At 38.0% G+C, this 19,221-nt stretch overlaps 1 protein-coding gene across 2 annotated transcripts in view; it reads right to left on the bottom strand.

Moving 5' to 3' along the window:
- The window catches only part of HTR2C (5-hydroxytryptamine receptor 2C), a 288,259-nt gene that overhangs the window by 249,491 nt on the left and 19,547 nt on the right, over window positions 1-19,221 (bottom strand). For both annotated transcript variants that reach the window (XM_027054887.2, XM_027054888.2), the window contains exon 2: window positions 14,466-14,527. The gene's annotated coding sequence lies outside the window, so the exon portion shown is untranslated. The remainder of the gene's footprint in view (window positions 1-14,465; window positions 14,528-19,221) is intronic.

Raw genomic sequence — 19,221 nt, 5'->3', positions numbered from 1 at the left:
TGTTGGATAGGACTATTCAAAATTGCTTAGGGACACCTGGGTGGCTCAGTCGGTGAAGCATCAGACTCTTGGTTTCAGCTCAGGTCATGATCTCACGGTTTGTGGGTTCGAACCCCACATCGGGCTCTCTGTTGTTAGCACAGATCCTGTTTCAGATCCTCTGTCTCCCTCTCTCTCTGTCCTTTCCCACTCGTGCTTTCTCTCTCTCTCTCTCAAAAATAAACGCACGTGTGCACACACACACACACACACACACACACACACAATTAAAATTGCTTAAATGTTCCTGACCAGAACTTGTAGATCATTATCCTTGAATTATGTGACAAAGACACATGTTTCCCGTGAGTCTGGAAGAAACTCACATTTTCCCAAATGTGCAAAACAGAAAAGCATCCATTTGATATGCCTCCCATTTTTTTCTGGGTTATGACTGAAAACCTGCACATCAAGCAGCGACTGTCAAATAATCATCATTCCATCTTTCTTCTTGTTTTCCTTCATGAAGTCATTGTTGAAATGCTACGAACCATGCACTACTCTAAATGTATATAGCGTTCTTGTCAAAACAAGTCTTTCTCTATCGCCCTTCTAGTTTTGCCCCAGCCTGGTATGCTGCCTTACCAAATGATGCCCACTGGGATACTTGGCCATCTTGGAATTCTAAGAATAGTCTGGCCTCAGGTGCATAGAACAGAAATAATTATAACCCTTGGTAGGTGAGTCACCATCATCTCACCAAACATGGTGACATTGATACAATTAATTCATTAAGCAATTAAAAATTAAAACAACATGCCCTATACGCATTATGTATACTCAATTTTAGAAGACAATGCCAACTTTTTTCCCCAAGTGGTTGTACCAATACATACTTCGGCCAATAATGCATAAAACATCTAGATGGCCCACGTTCCTTCAAATGCTTGGCTCTTCCAAGTTTTTAAAGTTTTACCAATATAGTTGCTATAAAATGTTTCATTTCTTTCTTGCCTGCCCCTCCCCCAGATGAAGAAGTCCCATTACCAAAGTTGGGGTTTAGAGCTTTTCCTGGACACTCGAAAGAGAATGGAATCAAAAAGCAGAATTTTCCCAGCGAAATGAAAACTACAGGTGATATTCTAGACTCTTCTAGGCCAAAGGTTTTAAAAAATGAGGAGGAAGAAAACAATTCAAATGGACGGAACTCACTTAAAGAGTAGGAAAAAACAGTGCACTTCAAAAATTAAAGTGTATATATAGGTTTATCTGTGATGTATAAAGGACCATATTTTCCTGCCTAAAATTCTAGAATAATGGCCACTTGAAGGAGGAAATATGCATTAACCTTTGTTTCTGCTCTTCCAATGAAGAAGACCTACCTATTTACCAAGTGTTGGTTAACGAGTTACCATATTGACACTCTCTTGAATGTGCAGAATACTTGATAGACATAAGTACGAGAAGAGGGAAAATAACGTGTGACAAACTGGTTATTAATTATGGGTTTTAATAGTTTGCATTTCCTGTAGAAGACCATCCATTTAGGAAGTTGTGGTCCATTTAGTTCAGCATTCAGAAAAATACATGTTCATTATCCCACAGTTTTGAAAAAGAGTGGTTACTCAGAGTCATTGTTTTGTATGTAATTATGAAGACAACAGCCTTAATCCTAAATTATAAGATCACTTTCAGAATGTTGTAGTAGAGGCAAGAAATTCAGTCAAGGTTTTTACCTTATTAATGGCTGTCAATCTATCTCTATCTTTGGTGACGTGACACTATTCTAATTACGTCTAATCACGTCCCATTAAAATTATGTACTTGCCTAACATTAATTGCAACTATATCATTCAATGCCTTTTGCTTTCATGGAAGACTGAAATCTGAGAGGAGCATGTCTAACAAATAAAAATTCTTTAATATAAAGACATAAACACCAGGGGCGCCTGGGAGGCTCAGTAAGTTAAGCGTCCGACTTTGGCTCAGGTCATGATCTCACAGTTCGTGAGTTTGAACCCCGTTTCTGGCTCTGTGCAGACAGCTCGGAGCCTGGAGCCTGCTTCGGAATCTGTGTCTCCCTGTCTTTCTGCCCCTCCCCCACTCTGTCTGTCTGTCCCTCTCACTCTCTCTCAAAAATAAATAATAAATATTAAAAAAGAATTGAAAAGAAGCACATCTATAAACTTTGCTTTCAGATTGGCACTATGATCCAATGAATAGGTCCTCTACCCATGACCATTACAGACTTTTCACAAGATAACTATATATTTGACAGAAAAACCAAATGTCTCTCTTTTGTTTGCTGTTACCACATCCTTCTAAAAAAATTAGTGGTGACCACACTGTGACGAGCCCTGAGTAATGCATAGAATTGCTGAATCATTATGTTGTATACCTGAAACTAATGTAGCGCCGTATGTTAATTATACTTCAATTGTCTTTTTTAAATACTTTTGAAAATTTATTTTTGAGAGCGTGCAAGCGAGGGGAGGGGCCGACAGAGCGGGATAGAGGATCGGAAGGGGGCTCTGTGCTGACAGCAGCGAGACGACTGTGGGGCTTAAACTCACAAACTGCGAGATCATGACCCGAGCTTAAGTCGGACGCTCAACAGACTGAGTCACTCAGTTGCCCCTTCCATTTTTTTAGATCAACCAGCAAATGTCAATGGAGTCCCTACCATGTCAGAAGGACTTCTGTGAATGTCTGGAGAAGGTGTAAAAAGACAAATAGACTGCTTAATGAGATAGAAGAGAAGGATGGCAGCTATGGATACAATTCATCCCATCTTATGAGCTCACTTTCGATGGCTCTCCCTCTGAAATGCAGGCTTCGTTGATTTCTTCCCTCTTTGTACCTGTATGATCCTTACTGCGTAGGGCACACTATTTAGCTCTTTGTAACATTCTGCTTTTGTTTTGGTTTCATGTTAATCTCATCTCACTGGTAAGATCATGAGCAAGCTGGGAGGTCAGAGATCATGGCCAATACAACTCCTGAAATTTTGGGGTCAGCACTATGCCAACTCCTGGAACCCCTGGCATAGTGCTGATCCCATAATAGTTCTCCATAATTACTTTGGCTAATTAATCTAATATTCATTCTTTATTCGAACCCCCAAAGACACAAAGGGAAGGAAAAATGATGAAGTTCAATGTATCACCGTCAGCTACTAGTTCTAGACTGTTCTATTACTCAAATGTTTACAGCAAATTGTGTCAAAACCTCTGAATAATTTAGAGTAATAAACAGCATGCTTTTCCTGTGACAGGGGTATTTTGATATGTTCATTGTAGTGTTTTGCTTTTTAAAAACGAGGTTACATCATTTTTCGTTCTAATGCAAACTTAATGCACTACCTATTAATACGAAGAGTCAAACAATACTGATCTTGGCTTTATGTAATTTTCCCAAAAAATAAACTGAGAACTTGATGTTCTCTGGGGCATGATATCATAATGTATAATGAAGGAAAAGCTGCCGGAGCCACGTTCTGCCAACTCCTACTATCCAAATTGCCACTGACCTTCCCCTGAAGGCTTTAGAGAGCCTCACTATCCGGTCCTCTTCCTCTAATTCAGTAACCATCTATCACTTCTCACAGCTATAACTCTGCCATAGGGAATGGCAACCAGTCAATTGTGGGAGAGAAATAAACAAATTATATTTCAAGGACAGAGCTCGATGGTGGCTAGCAGTAACACTAAAGACATTGATCTGGGAGCAAGTCACGGATTATAAAGTAGGGTGCATAGAAACTTGAAACAAATCGTGTTGGTTCCTTCTCTTTCGTTTGCTTTGGCGCCTGCCTTGGGAATCTAACATACAGACCCATTCCCTGAGCTTAGGAATCTTGAGAAGCGATGAGCTCCATTCGACTTTTTCGATAAGGTTGTCTAGATAGGAGATAGGACACTAAGTAGCTGATCAGATTTTTGAAGCTGTGACTTGGAAAAACCTTCACCTCATCAGAGTCCCAAACACTGGGCAACTCCCCCAGCATGACTTGACTTTGTAGCCACCTGGTGGTCGGGCATGCTTGTTACAGGTGTAATCACTGGAGAGCCCACTACCAAAGCGTCGGAATGGTGAGACAGAGGTGACAGATCCACCAGTTTATCTGAGCACTTACAGGCATTTCTCTTTGGAAGAACAGCTATAAATATTATCAAAACCCCTTATTCAGCATCTCCCTTTTTAAATATCTTCTCCATGTTGCCCTCGCCTTAGCTATTCCGCCTTATCCCATTACTGACTATAACCCAATAAGGTCACAGGCCCCATCGGCTCCCACTCATTCCTTGCTAATTGGTTTCCCAGCTTTTTGTGGAGCTCCTGCCCCTCAACACACACTCCTGAAGTGCCTTTCTTCCTGCCCGATCTACATTCTAAACTCAACTGTCTTCAGTGTTGAGCTCCCAGGCCACTTCTCTACGGTATCACGATCCCAGCTAATTTGACCCTTTCTCCTTGGCCTTTATCGCTTTGTTTCCCTGAGCTATCTTTTCAATGATAGGTTCTCTGGCAAACATTTTTTCCCCAAAGCGTCCCTCTCTGAAAAGGTACGTTCTAGGCCGGCTGTTAGGTAACCATTTAGAGAAGACACTGAAATATCAGGTTTCTCTAGGATACTGGAGTTACTTGGTCGTCTTCTCTCCTTTTAGAATCCGAGGTTACTGGTAGTCAATACACCAAGATCTGTTTGTCAACTGAAAATCTGGCTTACCCTTTAAAAGCATGAGGACTGCCAAAGCTCATCAAAATGAATATTAATTGAAGAAAAGCACCAAGGAGCAAACAATGTAAGGCAGGTGTGCTGTACTTAAATGTTAGCACATCAAGTACCAAAATCAATTTTTAAATATAATTAAAAAAAAAAGTGTAATAAGGCCTAATTCATTTGTATTTTTATATCCAGGGGAATATGATGTGTTTTGTTTAAATGAATTTACAGAGCTAAGTATATATCCAATTTAAAGGGAACTTTCTTTATGGAAATCTAAAGATATAAAAATAATAAATAATAATGGAAACGAGTCATTAATTCACTCTTTCGTCCAACATGTATTAAACACATTTATCAAGCACTTTCATACTATCAATAAACATTGCCTCAACTATTAAAAGACAATTGTCGGGGGCGCCTGGGTGGCTCAGTCAGTTAAGCGTCTGACTTCGGTGCAGGTCATGTTCTCAGGGTTCGTGAGTTCAAGCCCCACATCAGGCTCTGGGCTGACAGCTCAGAGCCTGGAGCCTGCTTCGGATTCTGTGTCTCTCTCTCTCTGCCCCTCCCTTCCTCATGCTCTGTCTCTCTCTGTCTCTCTCTCTCTCTCAAGAATAAACATTAAAAAAAAAAATTTCTAAAATAAATAAAAGACAACTCTTGAACTGGGGCAAAAAAATGAATGAATTATACTATTTTAATAGGATTATAACTAATATTCTTTTGTTACATACACAGATATGTAAGAAATAAACTACAGGAAATAGTAGGTGGGGCAGAAAATCAACCCAGAAACTTTGAAGTATGTTCTGAGTATTTCAGCCCTAAACTCAACATTCTGATTCCACACACTTAAACTAAAGTCATTTTTTAGTCAGACATTGTTTTCTGAAGATACACGGTCAACTTCATTACCCAGGGGCCTACCGCTAAATAACTGGAAGCATTGACATCGACTGTCTTATTGGGTTGTATTTAAGAATAAAGAGCATCCTCCAAGAGAAAATTTATGTAGTTTTGACATTTACCAAGTGGCCTCCATATGCTAGAGACTTTAAGTGGGTTGTTTCATGTCATCCTTTGACCTACTTGTATTATATTGACTTTCACATTATGGTTGAGGTAAAAAAAAAAAAAAAGGCTTAGAGGCATCAGGTAAATAGCAGTGATACTATTGACCATAATAGCAAGAAAACAATGATGAATTTCTGTTTGGCATCTGGTATGTGCTACGTATTTAATATTTTCAGATTTACACACTAGTGGTTTTTCTTTTTTTTATGTTTATTTTTGAGAGACACAGAGAGACAGAGCCTGAACTGGGGAGGGGCAGAGAGAGAGGGAGACGCAGAATTCGAGGCAGGCTCCAGGCTCCAAAGTGTCAGGACAGAGCCCGACGCGGGGCTTGAACCCATGAACTGTGAGACTGTGACCTGAGCCAAAGTCAGACACCCCACAATAGCAATTTTTCTGAGGCAAGTCCAAAGGAGTCAGGGAACCTTGAATAACTCACTTAAGCCCTCTTGGACTCATATGTTAAGTTTTCATAATAACAACCACTTTTACTAAAATGTGAAAATTAAATGGAATAATTTGTATAATTTTCACTATATTGCCTGGCGTTGAGTAGATGTTCAATAAACAATAATTTATATTATAACTAAATGCAACATCTCTCTTTATTTGATGGAAACCTGGTCCCAGGTCTTTTGAATGTTAAAAAAAGTTTAAAATTTCCTGTGTGTACATTTGGTATTCTTCCTAACTTCCATTAATAAGTTGCCTTTCCTGTCATGGTTAGTCAGTATTTGAAAGTCACGTATAATTTTCTGACCAAAATGTTGGCTTTCCCTCCATTGTGGAACAGTGAAAACTTTCCCTCTGCCTTCTATTTTTTTCTTTACCCTTGGGGATTATGACTGAGTCGTAGCTCCTCGTAGATGCATTCCCTATCTTGGAGAAAATCTAAGTAAATAAGTGGTCATTTCCCTATTTATTAGATTGTTATAAGAATTAAAAAAAAATCCTTAAGTTCCTTGTATATAATAAGTTCCCAGCAAATCATGTTTTAAGTGTAATTACTTATGAGAGGGAGAGAGAGAAAGAGAGTACGGGGGATGGGCAGAGAGAGAGAGGGAGAGAGAGAATCCCAGATAGGCTCCAAGCTGTCCATGCAGAGCCCGATGTGGGGCTTGAACTCACTAACCTTGAGATCATGACCTGAGCCGAAGTCAGATGCTTAACTGACTGAGCCACCCAGGTGCTCCCCAAGCAAGTCTTAATTCACTTCTGGCATTCCAATGAAACACAACTGTAAAACAACTGGACAAAGTCCTTCTGGGATGGATGATGTGAGAAATGGACAGCGAACTAGAGGAAGAGCTTTCTCCAAAGTATTGGGATTGAGTTACTTTTGTACTTGACATTCCATCTTTCACCATTTCCAGCTCTGGTGTTGGGTCACGTTCCATTGCCTCACTCTACCGCCGCTTCCAGAGAAATAACAGACACATGCTCATTTCACCTCTCAGTGTGTATGCCTACTCTCCAGCTCATCAGCAATGTGAGTCAGCCACTGAGGCGTTTGGAGAGGCCATGTTTTTAATCTTCATTCATCAGTTCTTGGCTTCCCTTTGTAGTCGGCTGTGTGCTTTGTAATAAAGGACAAAATGGCTTGACTGGCCTGCCCTGCCTGGCTTTGTGATCTTCATTTCACTTTTCCTCAATGAATTTGCAAACCTCGATTCTATAAAAGCTTCCCTAGACCTCTCATCTGAGAACAGTCTGCTGTCACTTGCAGAGAGTCCTGACCTTTCCAATGTAGCTTTTCCTGGTTTCCTCAATCATTGCTACCCTCTTCCTCCCTCTCGGCAGACCAGGCTTCTCTGAACGTTCCAAAATGTAGAACTTAATCACATCCTCCACTTCATATTCTGCACGCTCGCTTGACACAACTCCTCATGAAAATCTGCAACGCCTTGTGTCTTCGAGTCACAGCAATCTTCTCTACAGAGCCTCTGTCGCCGGACACGTTCGGCCTACCCACTGGCACTTTATCCTCTCGCGGGACGATCGGCAAACTATACACTGTCTTTGTATATGGCCCACGAACTAAGAATGGCACTTGCATTTTTTAGATGGTTTTAAAAAACAAATAAAAAGATGAATGATATGCCATACTCTGTAAAAACTGTAGACATTTGAATTTCAGTGTTCATAAAGTTTTATGAGCAACCATTCCTCTCCATGTTGCCCGTGGCCGACGGTATGCTAAAACAGCAAAGCTGAGTTGTTGCAAGAGACTATGTGGAACACAGCGCCACAAATAATTACTACCTGGCCCTTTACAGAAGAAGGTTGTGGACCCCTGCTGTTTTACCGTGCTCCCGCAAGTATAGTTCACGGACCGACGATATCGTCACCTGGGAGCTTGTTAGACACGCAAACTCTGGCTCCTTTCCGGACCTACTTAAGCAGAATCTGCAGCTTAACAGGATCCCCAGATGATTACATGCACCATAAGGCTTGAGAAACATTGCTCCGGCACTCATCGTGCCGTCTTAAAATTGTTTGTCAATATTTTAACAGACGAAAAAATGGAAACATGACTAGGGTAGTAAAATGTATGAGTTACGGGAGATATATGCAATCGAAGACAAATTTGGTTCACTGCATAATAGCTAAGTGTAATGTAGTGGAATAAAAATAAAATACAATGTGAAATTAAAGCAGGAATAAGAAATCTTAGTTGGCCAGGAGGAAATATAGACTCAGAATCATATCATTTATCAACGTGTTCGTCTAGTAACATCACATTTCAATCATATTCATATATATTCATATATTGAATGATACCTTCATACTACAATCAATATATATATATATATATATTCCATTTTTTTAACGTGAAAGGTGAGCCCCATTAGCACTAGTTTTTAATACTTTATAGGTTATGCAGAATTAATTTGTCACAAATTTGAACTTGCTTATTTAATGTTTATTTATTTTTGAGACAGAGAGAGACAGAGCATGAACGGGGGAGGGTCAGAGAGAGGGAGACACAGAATGTGAAACAGGCTCCAGGCTCTGAGCGGTCAGCACAGAGCCCGACGCGGGGCTCGAACTCACGGACCCTGAGATCATGACCTGAGCCGAAGTCGGCCGCTTGACCGACTGAGCCACCCAGGCGCCCCTGAACTTGCTTATTTAATAATGCATAGCAGTGATAGGATTTGGTTATCGGATGTCTTTTTATATGTGAATTGCTTGTAGAGTTAATGTCACATTTGAAGACATGGTGATACGTTTACTGCTGTCACAGTTAATTGATAGCTCCCATCTGCAACCCTATGTTAAGGTCTTAGTACCTGAGGCCTCTAAAATTTTTCACTAGGCTGCAATATATATAGCTACCAGTAGGGGGCGGCGAGTAGAAAAATAGCCTGCACAATTAAGCAACCACAGATCAACTACTTCCAAGAAGCTACACGAATGACTTTTTAACCAATACCTATGTGTTCATTGAGTTATTCAGTCAATGACTATTTACTGAATCATATGCTAGGCACTGTGCCGGATGCTGAAAATTACAACCTTCAGCCAAAGCAAATCCTGCCCTTCATCTCCTGACGTTCACATCTAGTGGAGGAGATAGGGATCTCTAAGCACAAGCATAAATGGACAAACTTAATATAATGTATAAACATAAACGTATAAACTGCAGTAAGTGCTATGATGGTGGGAAATGCAAGGAACGATTCACAACAGAGGCGAGAGCATGATGTGTTCAAGGAACTGAAAGTAGACAGTTGTAGCCGAAGCATTCATGAGGGAGGTGAGGGAAGAGGGTAAACTGTGGCACTGAACAGGTCGACAGGGGTCAGATTAGGTTCTCTTACAACCCATAACAAAGATTTTGGTATTTATTCTAAGAGCACTAAGAATAGGGAGGATGGGATTTGGGAGTGCAAATGTGTAATTGGGGCAATCATTTCGAAGGGTGTTCCTGTACTCAGACAAGAAGTGATGGACAAACCAAACCCAGTATAAGGATGCTAGAAATGGAGTGAAGATATTCAGAAGCTAAAGTTGCCAGGAGTTGGTGATGAAATTGGTTATGGGGCATAAAGGACAGGAAGATGTTCAAGGATGACTGACAGTTTCTTGCCCAATCCAACCGGATGACTGACAGTTTCTTGCCCAATCCAACTGTCTAAATGACAGTGTCATTGGCAATGATGTTAAGAGCCTTGCAACACATGGAGAGTATATTCTCATATAATCAAAACCCTATGAAGTCAATACGAACACTCCATGGAAAGACAATTAATTACATAGAGATTTTAGTTGATATAATAGAGTTTTAACGAACATACCACAAATACGTGATTCGCTTTTCACATTTTATTAGTATCTTTGTATAAGCTTACTATCAGTTTTTATTTGTCTCTAAAGATACAAATAAAGATACTTAGTTTTGAGAAAGCTAAATGAACAATGACGCCTAGAGGTACGAAGAGAGAATATTTCAGAAAGCGATTGTTAGCAAGCTCTCATATACCATGTGTGATTTGTCTGGGTCATAGGTTTAATTTTTAAACGAGAGTAAAATGTGATAGAAACATGATGCAAATATGCACATATGCATTTCATACAACGTGTAACAACTTCTGCCTCATTAAAATATCTGTATCTTTTGGGAAGGTAATATGTGCCATTTCTAAAATGATAGCAATATGTACTTAAGACTAATAAATACGAAATCAACATTCTCTACGTCATAAACTCCTTGATCCCAACGGCCTCTTATACCACATGTATTAATTTAATTGTTGCAGTTCCTTAAGTTACGCCCATGTTTAAAAGAAAGTTACACCCATATTTGATATTTTGGGAGATATGAATGTTTCGAAAATGCAAAATTTAGAAGTACAAGCATAGCTTTGAAAGGTGTATGTTCAAAATCAGAAAATGTACATATAAAATTATTTCGCTGCTATGATCTAGTGTGAATGGCCATGCAACTCTACCTTGAAACTGCTAGGCTGCTGAGCTTTCCAAAATAAAGTGATTTTTGCTTATTTTGAGAAGTTGGAACATTTTAGCACGGGCACGTTCTGAACCACGTTGCCAGCCTTGTTGGCTTTGGGTGCAGACTAGCCAGAGTGAAAAATATGTGTGGTATGTAGTTTTTCAAGTTATCAGTTGGCTCAACTGGATTATTGAAATCAATAAATATTTCTTCACTCAGTTAAAGCCATGTTTTTTAGTTCTATTGATTATTATAAAAGACTACTTCAATTTTTGGAATATTAGTACAAGTAAAAATTGTGAGGAATGTGGAATTATCTTATAAAGGTTTAGGTTTTCTTATGCTCTAAATATGTATATATATTCACTACTGAAAGGCATGCCTGACTGAGTATCTATTCCCAAGGTGCTATTATTTTATCACTACTAGTTCAATAGTTATTATTGCCCTAATTATTGAATATATTATTAAATGCATATTATGTACAAGACACCATGTTGGTTCCTGTAAGTGGTATAAAAGGCATATTCTACTCATGGAACACACAACATTTTAATACTCAATTCTGTACCCTTTCATGAGTTTTGATTATGTTTCATTTACTTTAACCAAATGAAGAGCTGAAGAACAATAAGATGTACGTAGGTAATAGCTGGTTTTTGTTAGCGTCTACTTATGTCTTCCTTTAAGTCATTTGGTAACCAAAACAACTTTATAATAATACTCAGTTATATATCAGAGAACTTACACTGCAAAAAAATCCTTCCGTTAAATGAACTTGTATTTATTTATCACAACACAGAGTCACCTACTCAAAAGTTTAAGAGATACAATTCTTAAATATAGGTGTTCACGTAGGTGTGAATTTCATTCTTAAGTATAGGTGTTAATATAGATGTCAAGAAAGGGACAAGTATAAATCCGTCGTGACATTGTAGAGGAATGTATGTACATGATTTCTTCACTTTCTGTGAAGAAACTTTAAATGGTGATATGGTTTTACAGAAAAAAAGATAATATTTACCTTTAATACTTACTAATATTACAAACCTTATCCAGCTCAGGAGGGAGCACAGTGTCCAACTGATTATTTTTCGCAGGAGACATTGAACACATTTCCTAAATTATTATCTTCACTGTGATATATATCTGATATATATAGCTGATACATCTATATATATATGACATGTATATATCTGATACATCATATATATATATCTGATACATATTATATCAGACATATATATATATATCATACATATCAGACATATATATATCTGATACATATTACCTTCACTGTGATATATATGATATATAATAACTATATATGATATATATATAATAACTATATATATATATCTCATAGTAGCCCATAGGTAGCATTAAGTAAGGCTTCAGAGTAGGTGTTACTAAGTTTGAGTGATAGCTGGAGACCAATCAGGTCAATTGCCTTTTATTTTTAAAAATCGGTGGAATCTCATATAGCTTAAAATAGCTAGAAATCACCAGGGACCCCCATATCAAAACCTCAAAGAATATCAAGTTGTGGATGTATGTACATTATCACAAAACTTTTAGTACTCTTCTACATACAGTGAGAATGAACATATTTAGTGACAATAACAAAATTCTTTACCATAAATAACCAGAGTCTAAGGTTTTATATTAAGTATGTTGCATATCTATTTTTTGTGTCACTAATATGCCCTGAGGAGGCCAGCCTTTTGGAGAAGCTAAGTAGGCAACAAGCTTATATACCAACGTGATGACATTTGGGGCGTATTTTCTCTTTTAGCCAATCAAGGGATTTGTTGGAGTCCCATTTTCGATGTTAAAATGTGCCCCTCTCTGGATGGGGTAGGACTTGTTAGATATTGCCACTCTAGCATGAATTTGTATATCAAATCTCTCTTCCAGTTAACAGCTGGGTAAGAACAAGGTGTCAACAGGCGTGTGTCCAAAGGGGCGTACTGCAGGTGAAACCGGCTTACGTCACATTCTACTAAGGCTGACCTTGCTCTTTACCACCCCGTAGGGCTTCTGTTGCCATTGATATAGACGAGGTGGCCTTGTGTGAGTGAACACGGTTTGAAGCTTGAGAGTGTAAACTTACCTGCCTGTCCACGTTAGCCTGTTTCACCAACGTAGTGAAAACATCTGTGGGAAAACTTGGATTTTCACAAAAGTACACTGAGTGACTTCTTGTGTGCACTCTCAGGACAGCTGCTGGGACTCTTTAAGATTTTACGTATTACGCTTTTTGAATTTCATGTTTCTTTTATGGAAACCTGGCTATATAGCACCAAGAGTTTCTTCAATACATCTTAAACAAAGGAAGTGGAACCTTTGTCATCATGTTAAATGGTGAGTCATCAAATCACAAAGCAGGACAATTTGATATTGACCATTCTGACTATGGTACATTTTAATGCAGCCATTTTGATGCAACTACTTTGATGTAAAATCACTGTTTTCTTCTTTTATTTTCTGATCAATCATAATATGTTCAGCAGACATTCCCCACCCTTATTCCACCCTAACTTCTCTCCAATTTGGATAGACTTCCACTTTCCACTTTAGGTTGTATCATTTAATTTTTATGTAATAGGTATATATTAATTTTATACTTAAAGAGTCTGTTAACATTTTATTTATTTTGAGAGAAAGAGAGCACAAGCAGGATAGGGGCAGAGGCAGAGAGGGAGAGAGAGAATTCCAAGCAGGCTCTGAACCGTTAGCACAGAACCTGATGGGGGACTCGAACTCACAAACCTTGAAGATCATGACCTAGGACACGGATCAAGAGTCAGATGCTTAACTGATTGACCACCTAGGCACCCCTAGAACAATCATAAATTTAATTGAGGATTCCCTGTGCAGTCTAGAGCTTAAAATAAGGGATCTAATTCTGACCTACTTTGCCTAAATTGTAATAACATCCTTAAGAAACCTAGAGAATACCGACTGAGCTACCCAGGAACCCCCTGATACTCCTTTTTAAGAAACAAAATTCTCAGGGGTGCCTGGGAGGCTCAGTCGGTTAAGCGTCTAACTTCGGCTCAGGTCATGATCTTACGGTTCGTAGTTTCGAGCCCAGCGTCGGGCTCTGTGCTGACAGCTCAGCGCCTGGAGCCTGCTTCGGATTCTGTCTCCCTCTCTCGCTGCCCCTCCCCCACTCCCGTTCTCTCTCTCAAAAATACATAAACTTTAAAAAAATTTAAAAAAAGAAGAAACAAAATTCTCAGTCTCCCCTCATACTCCTCCTGAGATTTTTGGGTCCATCCATCAAGAATATCTTCAAAAGTTTATCATAGGAAAATAATAGCTGTATTTTCTATGGCCTAATCTCGGACGTCAGTTTGTTTCTGAAGGAGAAAAATTAAAGTTCACAGTTTGTCTTGACTAACCTAGTTGTTCTTATTTATGTTATCTTATTTGATATTTATTTAGTATAAAGTCAGGGTGCTGATTAAACATTTTGGCAAGGGTGTCTGTTTAACACATTATTTGGTAATTAAACAGGCTGAGTTTTTTTTTTTTAAAGCTGCATTAAAATGTTATTTACCAATGAAATAATATTCTTTTTCAAATATGGTAAATCATTCGTGGAAAATGTTTACTAGTTCAGAGGTAGGTCTACATTACCAAAATAAGCAGACTCTCGTAACTATAATGGTTGAATATTACTGCAAAATGAGAGTGCTGTAGCATGTTTATGGGTATACTTACAATTACTTTTGAAGGATGGCGATGGTTGGCCTATAGATGCTCATGGATATTGGTTGATATCCCTGAAAAGAAACGTTTAGAAAAATGCAATGAGAACTCTGTAAGTAAAGTGTTATTTACAATAGCTATTTATACTATCCATGTATAAAGCATAACTGAAAAGTAATGAGGCTGATACCCATAAGGCACCAGAAGACTGTTTCATTTATATAAAGTTAATTTTAAAAAGCCCCAACCATTAGTGCAGCAGATAACAGAGAAAATTAAATATCAGTGGAGTATTATACATGAACCAGCAAAATCATGATTCAAATATTAAGTTAAAACATTATTTCCCAGGAAGTAATTACAGACCAGGATTAATTAAATGGTATTTTACCCATAGGTATGAAAAACGATACTAGAAGCTGGAAGGGGAAATGACATTTGAAAAATCGCCTTTTCAGTATCAATTATTTGAAACCTATCGGTTGACAGTGTTTATTTTGAGATTTGAAAACAAAATTAATACAAATATTAGCCAGCTACATTTTTGCAGGACAAATAAATTTGCTGTAACCATATTGCAGGAAAAAAAAAAAAAAGCCTCCTGTGTTTCCTTTATCTGACTAAAAGCTGTAATGTCTGGGTTAATGAGGCTACCATGAATACCCTCTCCGCAAAATTGTATAGCTCTGTGGTAGATGGAAAGACCACTGGTACCTGTATAGACAAACATTATCACAAACTTCTCTCCCATCTGTTCTCCTAAAAAACCCACTTGTTTTTACTAAAGAAACCTATTTGCTTTTCCTGGAGAAGTTGTTCTTCACTTCTTTTTCCTACCAAGTTAAGTATATGAGTCCTTAACTTTACTGTTAAACAAGCCAGTTGCTTTTTTTGTTGGCTTCATATGTACATGAAACACAACTTTTTCTCCTGTTATTCTCTCACTTGTCATTTTAGTTTGCAGGTCTCAGTAACAGAACCCAACAGTGTAGAGGAAAAGTTTTTCCTCCCCTACAAAACTAATTCTTCCATTCATTCAAGTAACTAAAATCAAATAATGAAAAGACGACTAGAGTTATAAAAAATACATATGCAATATTAATTATCGTATTATTTGAAGACGTTAAAATAATTTATTAGCTCATAAACTTATCAATATAAAGTAACAGATTTGAAGCATAGTATAAAATATTAATGCAATAAATTTAAATCTACAATTTAAATAATTTAATGTGACTACCCTCTTAATCATTCAAGAGACAATGGACTATGCCAACAAATTGTTATATTTTTCATTCCTTATGACAGTAAATAAAGAGTAGTTCTGACTTCAAATTAATGAAAAGCAACATGGGTAAAAGCTTTGCTATCTTAATCTAAATGTCAGGAAAATACATTTAATATTATAAATTTGCACTAGAATGTTCTTGTCTGTTTTACAGCTCTAAATAATACAAAGATTTATGAAATAAATATGTGAGAACACATGATCACCTTAAACATGTGTTTTCGTGAAATGGTAGGGGATCTACAGTAAATAAAAATAATTTCTTCATGAAAAGGGATGTAAACCTGGTTCTGCCTAGCACATTTCCAGACCCAGAAGTACAAAATTAGTAATTTTTGAGCCATGATGAGACTCCTTGCATGCTGAAGAAGTCGATTGCCAAGTTATTAGTCTGTACGGTAAAAATGAAACATAGAATTGCGGCAAAGCCTGAAATCATTTCAGTACATAGTAATGACCTGTTCTACTGCTGTAGCTCCCACTTAATTTTACCTATTCACACAGGATTTATTTATTGCGGGTTTCCACACTCCCTTGGGGGGGAGAAATGAGATATAATGAAGCATTTCTGCTCCTCCATAAAACAATCGATCTTACAGTTTAAAAAATTACTTCCAGACCTATCAACTGAAAAACATACTTTTTCTGGTGTTTGCAACATTTTCGTGTACATTTCTAAAATTTTAATTAATTTTGAAAAAGTCTGGAATACCCTAGGCAAAATTAACTTTCCCCCCCCATTTCTGTCTCTCTCTTTAATCCCACTTGATCTGCCTCTGCTCCACACTGATGGCATTCTTTACATTCAGATTTTATATCTGTCACACACTCCAGTCTTTTTCTTTCGGTTATTTATACATAAATCTGAGATATATTTTGTCATCAGCATTCTGTCATTTCAAGTTTCTTTTTACCTTACTCAACTGTTGTCTTTAAAATTCCCACATGATGTGTAGAGCAGCACTATCAACAATAGCCAAATTATGGAAAGAACCCAAATGTCCATCGATGGACAAATGGATAAAAACCATGTGGCATATATACACAATGGAATACTACTCAGCAATGAAAAAGAATGAAATCTTGCCATTTGCAGCAACATGGATGGAACTAGAGAGTACTATGCTAAGCGAAATAAGTCGGTCAGAGAAAGGCAGATATGCGATTTCACTCGTATGTGGAATTTAAGAAACCAAACAGATGAACGTAGGGGAAGGGAAGGAAAAATAAGATCAAAACAGAGAGCAAGGCCAACCGGAAGAGACTCTTAAAGACAGAGAACAAACCGAGGGTTGCTGGAGGGGTGGTGGGTGGGCAGTCGGGTTAAATGGCTGATGGACATCAAGGAGGACACTTTTTGGGATGAGCAGTGGGTGTCATATACAAGGGATGAATCACTGGGTTGTACTCCTGAAGCCATGACAACACTGTATGTTAACTTGAATTTAAATAAAAAATAAAAATAAAAATAAAAATAAAATTCCCACATGACTTTGATAAAGTTTTCTCCTTTGTAGGCTGCTGACTCCAGAGAAAAAGGAAAGACGCCCCTAGCCACAACCTAGCTCTACATACTGATCCAAACACTACACAATGGCTCTTCCAAAAATAGTGCATGCACTATCTTTCAATTTCTCATGTGCAACCCTATTACTTCTGATGCTATTTATAACTGACTTATAAAGTGGTATGAAGGGGAATTTTGTGATTGTCCAAGGCAGATTTTATCTTCCTTTTCCTGCAAAAATTAGTGTTATTTTGGTTTCAGCCTACCCGCAGAAAGAGTATTATGAAACAGTCGTTTCAATTCAAAATCGCGCTTTCAAAGTCATACGAATCCTGCGAAGATTTAATGGATAAGTTTGCTGCTTTATTTCTCCTCGGTTGAAATCACAGGGAAAAAAACAGGCATTTAAAGTAGAATGTCTATTAAAGAAATGCCTGTCTTACTGTGGCTAAGCGTCATCATTAAAATGGCAGTACTCTAGGGTGCCTGGGTGGCTCAGTCGGTTAAGCGTCCGACTTCAGCCAGGTCACGATCTCGCGGTTCGTGAGTTCGAGCCCCGCGTCGGGCTCTGGGCTGATGGCTCAGAGCCTGGAGCCTGCTTCCGATTCTGTGTCTCCCTCTCTCTCTGCCCCTCCCCCGTTCATGCTCGGTCTCTCTCTGTCCCAAACATAAATAAACGTTAAAAAAAAAATTTAAAAAAAAAATGGCAGTACTCAATCCTGAGAAGCAGGAATACATTACAAAAGAGTGTAATGTACTTCTTTGGAATGACGCAGATATTTCGTATTTAAAAAGAAGGAGGTCATCTTTCATTTGGGATTAAAATCTGATCCCATTCAAACACAATGGTTACCCTTTACTGAGTGCTTTGACTTCTACACAGTTTACTCTAATGAAGTATAAATTACATATAATAACATGTACATATTTTACATATGGAGTTTGACCAGTTTTGAGGAAGAAAATACACACCTGTGCAATCCCCGTGCCAATGAAGATACCGAATGGCTCTATCTTTCTGTTCCTTTGTAGTCACCCCCCACTGACTCAGAGTGACCATTTCCTTACTTCTATCACTTTAGATTATTTTGCCCATTCTAGAAGTTCCTATCAATGGAACCATAAGGTATGCTCTTCTCCTTTTCTATTTCTTCTGTCCTTTGTTCAAAACATTCTTTTCTTTCACTGAGTCTTGTTTATAGACTATTTAAAGCATATCCCCTTGCCTTATCCTGTTGATTTATTCATTCACATTTTCATAACTTTCTCTTCAAGTTCACTGGATATTCTAATACCACCTTCTTTATCTAACGTAATACTGCCTTTAAAGCTTTCTGTGTGGTGTCCAAGAGAGCACTGGAGTGGACCATTGGTGATACTTGGAACAGTGCATCACAAGTTCAAGTGAACATGGCAAACCAAAGGAGCAATTTCAAAAGACAAAACCACTGGACAAAGTTTTCCAGTACAAAACAGCACATTACCAATCACATCCTCATTAGTACAAGTAACAATAACAAATTATTTTCTATTGTGTATAGAGCATATACGCTTCAGAAAAAGAAGATTAAAACATGAATTTGGGCATGTTAATAGGATCTATTTATATATGTTACTAGACATTACGAGACTGATCGCTGCAAATGGGAAGTATATTAAATAATAGATATCATATTTTGGGTAGAAGGCGGTAGGTTTTACGTGATTAAAGTGGCTTTTTGAGGTTGGCAGCTAACGTGTATACGAATTGAAAGTTCCTAGTGATGTGTTACGCTACGCGGCTATTATAAAAGAATAATGCGAAGCCTAGCAGAATGAAAGGCAGTTTTAGTTCACAAAAATGCTCTGAATAGGTGTAATTTTAAGGAGGTGTGTTCCATATTAGAGATTGAGGGGGGGGAACCAAAAAACCCCCTAACAACCAGAGGCCGAGGCATTCAACTGCAAATAGCACATACTCAAAAGTTTTCTGA

Source organism: Acinonyx jubatus, chromosome X, assembly GCF_027475565.1.
Source record: "Acinonyx jubatus isolate Ajub_Pintada_27869175 chromosome X, VMU_Ajub_asm_v1.0, whole genome shotgun sequence".
Taxonomy (NCBI): domain Eukaryota; kingdom Metazoa; phylum Chordata; class Mammalia; order Carnivora; family Felidae; genus Acinonyx; species Acinonyx jubatus.
The sequence above is the reverse complement of the archived record's forward strand: the minus strand, read 5'-3'. Positions and strand labels throughout refer to the sequence as shown.